The sequence below is a fragment of the Cervus elaphus genome, chromosome 6 (genome assembly GCF_910594005.1).
Source record: "Cervus elaphus chromosome 6, mCerEla1.1, whole genome shotgun sequence".
In the NCBI taxonomy this organism is placed as follows: Eukaryota; Metazoa; Chordata; class Mammalia; order Artiodactyla; family Cervidae; genus Cervus; species Cervus elaphus.
In genome coordinates, this window is record NC_057820.1 from 31,762,669 (window position 1) to 31,771,892 (window position 9,224).

The 9,224-nt window shown below is 38.0% G+C and overlaps 1 pseudogene; it reads left to right on the forward strand.

The window, feature by feature from the left end:
* On the forward strand, positions 1-8,473 carry LOC122696642 (annotated as a pseudogene).
* Positions 8,474-9,224: the final 751 nt, after the last annotated feature.

Here is a 9,224-nt window from a genome sequence, read left to right on the forward strand (position 1 = left end):
ATGTGGACATATCTGGCAAAAGATTTGTTTTGGACACATTTTTCATTAGTAAGAAGTTTATACTGGGAATTTTTTGATGTTTTTAAGGACCTCTGTAAAGATGTTGTTTCTAACAAGTGACTTATGACAAAACACAGGAATCAGGTTTGATGTTGTTCTTGCAGATGCCGTTGGATCCTGTGGTGAGCTGCTCACTGAGATACCTAAAGTACCTTTATTTGTACAATCCCTGCTTCTTGCCTGGTGATTCAACTGAAAAGATTAGTGGAAAACTTCCATTCTTACCATCCTATGTACCTGTTATGTTGTTTGAATTAAGTGATCATATGACATTCATGGAGAGGGTCAAAAATATAGGTACTTTATTTTGACTTTTGGTTCCAAATGTCTAATGAGAACACATGGAGTAAGTTTTACAGTGAAATACTAGGTAAGTCATGTTTTTAGTTGGCAGCATGAAATCTTATTTTTTCTAGTTCGTTTGAAGGTGAATTCACATAAAGTCACATGAATTTGTCTCCTCTAAGTGAAATGAGGAAATGAAAATATAAAATGATTCAGCAAACTCATAAATATTATGGAAACTTTTATGGAATACTGCAAATAGAATTCTGTGTTCCATTTCTAGCATAGAACACTCCAGGAATTCATAAACCACAATTTTAAGGATTAAGACTTCTCCAAAAGATTATATATCTACCTTACTAAACTTCCTTTTTTAATTTAGAAAGCATCACTAGAAACCTCATAAAATTTTTGATTAATGAAGACATGTATATTGAAGAGTTACACACATATTTGTAGCAATAGTATCCAGGTAGCTTAGAAACTGTTCCAACTTGTGTAGCTCAGTTTTCCTATTATATTACACTATATTATATATTATGGGCTCCCAAGATGGTACTAGTGGTAAAGAACCTTAATGAAGGAGACTTAAGAGACATGGATTCAATCCCTAGGTCAGGAAGATCCCCTGGAGGAGGGCATGGCAGGGTTCAGCAAACTCATTAATATTACATAAAAATTTATGGAATACTAAAAGTAGAACCCTGTGTTCCATTACTAGTATAGAGCATTCCAGGAAGTCATAAACCACAATTTGAAGGATTAAGACTTCTCCAAGCAATTATATATCTGCCTTACTAAACTTCAGCATCTACCTTACTAATACTCCAATATTCTTGTCTAGAGAATCCCATGGACAGAGGAGCCTAGAGAACTACTAGGTCCACAAGCTCACGGAGAGTCAGACATGACAGAAGTGATTTAGCATGCATGCATGCATATTGCATTTTATACATGCACATACGTATTTGCTTTATCAAAAAACAGACACTTTGAAACATCTTTGGCCAAAACATTCCAAGGCTTTTTCCAAAAATTACCTAATATATGCATGTGACAAGATAGTCACTTCATCAAAGATTTGTTTTTGTTTTTCCTTTCAGGAAGACCCAGTACAACATTTGAGATAATAGGGAAAGCTGAAACATGACTCATCATGACATCTATTGGAATTTAGAATTTCCTGTCTCAGTGCTACCAAATTTCAAATTTATTGGAAGCCTCCTCTGCAAACCTGCCAAATCTCTTCCTTTCTGGATTTATTTCTCCACTGATCTCCAGTAGCATATTGGGCACCTACAAACCTGTGGAGTTCGTCTTTCAGTGTCCTATCTTTTTGCCTTTTCATACTGTTCATGGGATTCTCAAGGCAGGAATACTGAAGTGGTTTTCCATTCCCTTCTCCAGTGGACCATATTTTGTCAGAACTCTCCACCATGATTCATCCATCTTGGGTGGCCCTACACAGCATGGCTCATAGTTTCATTGAGTTAGATAAGTAATAAAGTATTACTTAGCTTTCAGAAGAAAATTCTGACACATGACACAATAGTGATGAATTTTACTCTAAGTGAAATAAGCTAGTCCAGAAAGACAAGTACTATAAAAGTCCAAAGTATCCAGTCTAGTTAAATTTGTAGAAACATAAAACAGAGTGATGGCTGCCAGAGGCTGAGGAAAGAGGAAAATGTAGTTTCTTAATGATATAGTCTTCCATTTTTGCCAGATGAAAAAGTTCTGGTGATTGGTTGCACTATATGAATACACTTAACACTACTGAAACATACCTTTAGGAATGATTAAGATGGCAACATCTTTTAAAAAGCTACTATTCTAATAATTCCAGAATATATCCGATGTTCTCTCTTTAGGTGTTTGGAGCAACTTTTCAATATGTTAGCTATGCTGTCGCTCCTTTGTGATGAGGTGTCTTGCTGATCTTGTTTGTGACGCCAGTTTTCTCGCCATTCACAGTGTTCACAGTGTTTGCTGAACCCAGGGTAGGCAAGGCACAAGCTAAGAGGCTGGTAGGAGGCTCAAGGAGCCACAGGAACTGCAGACAAGGTTATTCTCTCCTGACTGGCACGGCAGCCATGAAACAGCTTCTCTCCTGGTTGATGCAGCATCTGTACCAGCAGCCATAGCATAACCATAACCTAGCCATAACATAACCTCATGTGACATAACCATGGGTCACGCCATTGTAGCCCCAGTGCAGCAGCAGCCAGGGTGAAGCTCCTACAGGTCTTCTGCACAAAGCAGCCCGTGACCGGAAGTACCTCGGGATGTGCATGCGCACTGCTACATCTGTTACAGCTCCCATCTGTTACATAACCTTGCAAACTCATTGTTTACAGAACATGGGTGAGAGGGCCTGAGACCATGGGGCGAGAGAGCCTGACTAGAGTCATCTTATTAATTTCCCCACAGGAAGCAAATTTTTTTTCCACAGGAAGTGAAAGAGTTTACCCAGAGCTCTGGAGAAAAAGATATTGTGGTGTTTTCTTTGGAGCCAATGGTTATTAACAGAAGAAAGGGCCAATATGATTGCATCAGCTCTTGCCCAGGTTCCACAAAAGGTAGGTAAAGTAATTTAAGAGTGGAAAAATATTTAATGAGTCACTTATATAATATAAAAGGTGTGATTACAGACAATTTCCGCAACAAAGGTCAACTACTATGATAGCTCCAACTTATCTCAGATATTTATACAAACCATAATATATATGACAAGGTCTACAGTGGTGTAATCACTCACCTAGGGCCAGATCCTGGAATGTGAAGTCAAGTGGGCCTTAGAAAGCATCACTATGAACAAAGCTAGTGGAGGTGATGGAATTCCAGTTGACCTACTTCAAATCCTGAAAGATGATTCTGTGAAAGTGCTGCACTCAATATGCCAGCAAATTTGGAAAACTCAGCAGTGGCCAAGGGACTGGAAAAGGTCAGTTTTCATTCCAGTAACAAAGAAAGGCAATCCAAAGAATGTTCAAACTACTGCACAATTGCACTCATCTCACATGGTAATAAAGTAATACTCAAAATTCTCCAGGCCAGACTTCAGCAATACATGAACCATGAACTTCCAGATGTTCAAGCTGGTTTTAGGAAAGGCAGAGGAAACAGAGATCAAATTGCCACATCCCCTGGATCATCAAAAAAGCAAGAGAGTTCCAGAAAAATATCTATTTCTGCTTTATTGACTATGGCAAAGCCTTTGACTGTATGGATCACAATAAACTGTGGAAAATTCTGAAAGAGATGGGGATACCAGACCACCTGACCTGTCTCTTGAGAAACCTATATGCAGGTCAGGAAGCAACACTTAGAACTGGACATGGAACAACAGACTGGTTCCAAATAGGAAAAGGAGGATGTCAAGGCTGTATATTGTCACCCAGCTTATTTAACTTATATGCAGAGTACATCATGAGAAATGATGGGCTGGAGAAAGTACAAGCTGGAATCAAGAATTCCAGGAGAGATATCAATAACCTCAGATATGCAGATGACACCACCCTTATGGCAGAAAGTGAAGAGGAACAAAAAGCCTCTTGATGAAAGTGAAAGAGGAGACTGAAACACGTGGCTTAAAGCTCAACATTCAGAAAAACTAAGATCATGGCATCTGGTCCCATCACTTCATGGGAAATAGATGGGGAAACAGTGGAAAAAGTTTCAGACTTTATTTTGGGGGGCTCCAAAATCACTGCAAATGGTGATTACAGCCATGAAATTAAAAGACACTTACTCCTTGGAAGGAAAGTTATGACCAACCTAGATAGCATATTACAAAGTAGAGATGTTAACTTTGCCAACAAAGGTCCATCTAGTCAAGGCTATGCTTTTTCCAGTGGTCATGTATGGATGTGAGAGTTGGACTATAAAGAAAGTTGAGCACCTAAGAATTGATGCTTTTGAACTGGGGTGTTGGAGAAGACTCTTGAGAGTCCCTTGGACTGCAAGGAGATCCAACCAGTCCATCCTAAAGCAGACCAGTCCTGGGTGTTCATTGGAAGGACTAATGCTGAGGCTGAAAATCCAATACTTTGGCCACCTCATGGGAAGAGCTGACTCATTGGAAAAGACCCTGATGCTGGGAGGGATTGGGGGCAGGAGGAGAAGGGGATGACAGAGGATGAGATGGCTGGATGGCATCACCGAATTGAAGCACATGATTTTGGGTGATCTCCGGGGATTGGTGATGGACAGGGAGGCCTGGCGTGCTGCGATTCATGGGGTTGCAAAGAGTCGGACATGACTGAGCGAACTACTGACTGACGATAGTTTAGAGTATCTTTTATAAAAAATACTTTGGTTTAACATTATCAAAATGAAAAGTATTAACAGATCCAGTATGAATTTTGATATTATAATGGGATTGTGGGCAGGAAGATAAACCATCAAATTCTGCTTTGTCATTTGTCCTTTTCATTGAAGGACTCTTGAGGACACAGTAAACATACAAATATTCTCAAGAGTTAAATTTTAACAGTAAATGCAGTAGCACAAAGACATTATGCAACAGTGATAAAAATCTGGAATGCATCATGACGATTGTGCTTGACAGATAATCCTGGCCCCTTTCATTTCCCCTAAATTTTAAAGTAGCCTTATCAGTGGGCTTTGCAAGGTACTATTCAGAGAAAGGATGGTCAGTGTTCCCCAAGAGACCTCCAGATCCCATCCAGACACAGTGACTTAGAGAAAGAGAAACATCAGCCTCCCTGGTGACTTGGTCCTGCCAAAGTCTGAATCAGGAAGATCAAAGTGAAGAATGGGTCCTGCCCTTAAGTAAACCCTGTGCATGGTAAGGTCTGGCCTTTAATGGACCCTGCTTCTAACCTGTCACATTGTTCCTCCTGCTTGAGGAGGGAGAGGGACTGTAAGAAGGAATCAAGCATAAGGAAACCAGCGTGGAAAAGATTCAGCAGCCTCTTTTTCCATTAAATAGAGTGGTACCTTATTTTCTAATACATAAAATTCCCCTGGGGTCTTTGGATATTTTTAACTACTTTTATAATTTGTTATCTGATATTTAATCTTCTCCTAAGGACCTATGCTGTTTCTTTGCTGATAGAGTTACTTAACATTCCCAGAGCAAATAGAGGTTAAACACTATAAATTATAATCCAATGTATGAGAATTGATTGGGAATTCCAAAATCCATACCTTACTTTTCTACTGGGTATAGAGACTACATGATTGTTACTGTCACTCCTTTGTGGTTCATTGTTAATGTGTTCATGGTCAGCTCAATAAATTTTATTATCACAAAGTTGGAACTTTTTCAACAGCATTATTGATACTTATAAATCACACAAAAATAATAATAATAATAAGCCTTCCTTTACAAATGTAAACTATCTCCAAATCAGGAAAGTTGGAAACACTCTTGATTCATGTCAAAAATTACTAATTATTTTTTTCTTGTAGGTAATGTTTTACAATTTGTAATCTAAGCAGCTATACTTTTACTTTTCAGGTACCTCAATTAACTTATTACTAATAAATTATAAATAAGATTGATTTCTCTTAAGTTCAGGTCAGTTCAGTTCAGTCACTCAGTCATGTCCAACTCTTTGCAACCTCATGGACTGCAGCATGCCAGGCTTCCCTGTCCATCACCAACTCCCGGAGCTTGCTCACAATCATGTCCATCAAGTCAGTGATGCCGTCTAGCCATCTCACCTCTGCCGTCCCATTCTCCTCCTACCTTCAATTGTTTCTGGCATCAGGTTCTTTTCCAATGAGTCAGTTCTTCACATCAAGTGGCCAAAGTATTGGAGTTTCAGCTTCAACATCAGTCCTTCCAATGAATATTCAAGACTGATTTCCTTTAGGATTGACTGGTTTGATCTCCTTGCAGTCCAAGGGACTCTCAAGAGTCTTCTCCAACACCACAGTTCAAAAGCATCAACTCTTTGGTGTTCAGCTTTCTTATAGTCCAACTCTCACATCTATACATGTCTGCTGGAAAAACCATAGCTTTGACTAGATGGACCTTGTCGGCAAAGTAATGTCTCTGCTTTTTAATATCCTGTCTAAGTTGGTTATAGTTTTTCTTTCAAGGAGCAAATGTCCTTTAATTTCATGACTGTAGTCACGATCTGCAGTGATTTTGGAGCCCAAAAAAGTAAAGTCTCTCCCTGTTTCCACTGTTTCCCCATTGATTTGTCATGAAGTGATGGGACCAGATGCCATGATCTTGGTTTTCTGAATGTTGAGTTTTAAGCCAAGTTTTTCACTCCTCTCTTTCACTTTCATCAAGAGGCTGTTTGGTTCATCTCCACTTTCTGCCATAAGGGAGGTGTCATCTGCATATGTGAGGTTGTTGATATTTCTCCTGGCAATCACTCTGCATATATGTTAAATAAGCAGGGTGACAATATACAGCCTTGATGTACTCCTTTCCCGATTTGGAAATAGTGGCTGATTACACATGTATTTTCCTTGTATATCAAAAGATGTAAAAGATGTATATCAAAATATATATTAATGAGTGGATGTATAACTCTCTTCTATAACAGAAGCCAGTAAATATCAATTTTGAAATTTAGGACTAGTATAAAAAATAAAATTATAAAATATATAATAAACTTAAATTTTGTAAAACTTGTGAATTCTGACATTTTGTCAATGATGTGTTTAAACCTCTGAGTGTTGAGGGCTGAAGGGGTATAAAAGTTAAGAAAATTAGAAAAAAATAAAATAAAGAAATAAAGTATGTTGGTTATTAGAAATTCCCCACCGTCTTTTTGCTTTAGAATAAAGACCATCTACTACCATTTTAAAATATCTGAATTTGGCAATGAAACTACACTCGTCTATGCGATCATGTGTGAATGGTCATGATTATATTCCATAGCTGATTGAATATAGTAATAAGTATGTAAAATGTAAGTATTCCTACTGATGTCAGTCATTAGTAATTATCCTTGATTAAGATCACACATCCTTTCTTCCTTACATGCCATATGGAAGACATTTAATTAGTTATCTTTCAACCTCTTGAGTTCTAATGCTATAACTTTAAACTCATTGAATAAGGTATTTTCATTACCCTAACAGGTTCTATGGAGATATGATGGCAAAAAAACAAACACCTTAGGACCCAATACTCATCTGTATAAAACAGAATGACCTTCTTGGTAAATATTGGCAGAACAAATGCTAAAAACATGATTAACAGAGTGATAGTACTTCAATAAGAAACAAACTTATCAAGTGTTTATTATTAAAACATTCAGAAAGAAAACTTTACTTCTGTGTTTTTACTCCCAGCACTGGCGGGGAGAAGGAAAACGTATCATAGTTGGCACTGTAGTCTACCTGGTCATGTCCCTTATGCCCAGAATTAAAATATCTTCATTTTGCCTGTAATTGCTTCTAACAGTGAATAGCTTAATGGGTTATTGTTCTACCTCTGAATTCTTTCCTTACTCCTATTGCTTCTCCTGTGTAGGAGTATTTTAAATACTACTGATAAATAACAGCCTTATTTATTACCAGTGACTCTCTATTTTCTACAGAAAAAAAATCCACAATCATTTTCATGAAGTGGTAGCATATTTCTTAATAAAATGAAGATTCTCCTTTCTTTGGTTCCACTGCTACTACCATTACCCTTTCTGTAACCTTGACACCATTCTCATCAGATTAAATGACTTCCTTAATCTTTATAGAGTATATTTCTGAATGCCCCCTTTTTATGCATATGTGGTTTATTTTACCCAGAGTGTTCTTTAAGTTGTTCATCTGACAATCTTGAACTCACTTGTGAAGTTCAAGTGACAAAGCACTTCTTTCATGAAGTCTTCACTTATCTCTCCAGCAGACAGGACTTTCTGGCTGTGAGTCTGAAAGCAGTTTAAATGCAGTTTCCTGTGTGTAACCATCTGTTATCCTAAAACAGACTCCTTTTTACAGTGCCTTATAGGGCCCATTTCTCATTGTATTCTGAATTATAGTTAACAATTTTACTGAGAGTCACTCAATGCTAGGTCATCCAAAAACCAAAGGCTTTATAACTCACAGTGGAACCAACGGCACTTACAAGGCCATCTACCATGAGGTTCCTATGGTGGGCTTTCCTGTGTTTGCTGATCAACCTGATAACATCACCTGATGGACCACAGCACACCAGGCTTCCCTGTCCTTCACCATCTCCCAGAGTTTGCTCAAACTCATGTCCATTGAGTCAGTGATGCTACCCAACCATCTCATCCTTTGTCATCTCCTTCTGCTTTAACTCCTCACTGTCATCAGTAGGCAGATCGTTCAGACAAAAAAATCTATATGGCAATAGTGATCATAAATTATACAACTGACCAGTCAAATTTCATTGATATCTTTAGTATTGATGCATTACACTCAAAAAATCAGAACACACATCCTCAGTCTTTGCAGACTGCAGGATTTCTGCTGCTTTTTCATTTTAGCCCAGAACTTTCCCAAAATAATTTACATTGGTTTGCAGTTGGTCATTTACTGTTTTTGCTGTTTCTCTGAGGGACACAATTGTTGTGACCTCATAACCCTCCATCTTGTTGATGTCACCTTATCTCTAATTCTGTGTCACAGCGACTGCAGACGCAAGAGTCTCTCACTTGGTTATTGTTTTACACTAGTCATCTTTCTCACAAAATATAATTGATGTGTGTGTACAAGATGGGTGACAGCACTGACAAATCAATACTAAACACACTGTATAATCTTGAAGTGCTCTGTACTTTGTCTTTTCATTGGATTTCCACATCTGCTGACTATTCATGTAATCTATTTTTTTAAGGAATAGGAGTTATAATTTAACTTCTGGTTGATTCCTTCTGGATATAAGCCTGAGCAATAGCAAAAGTTTACAGTAATTATTTAAAAAG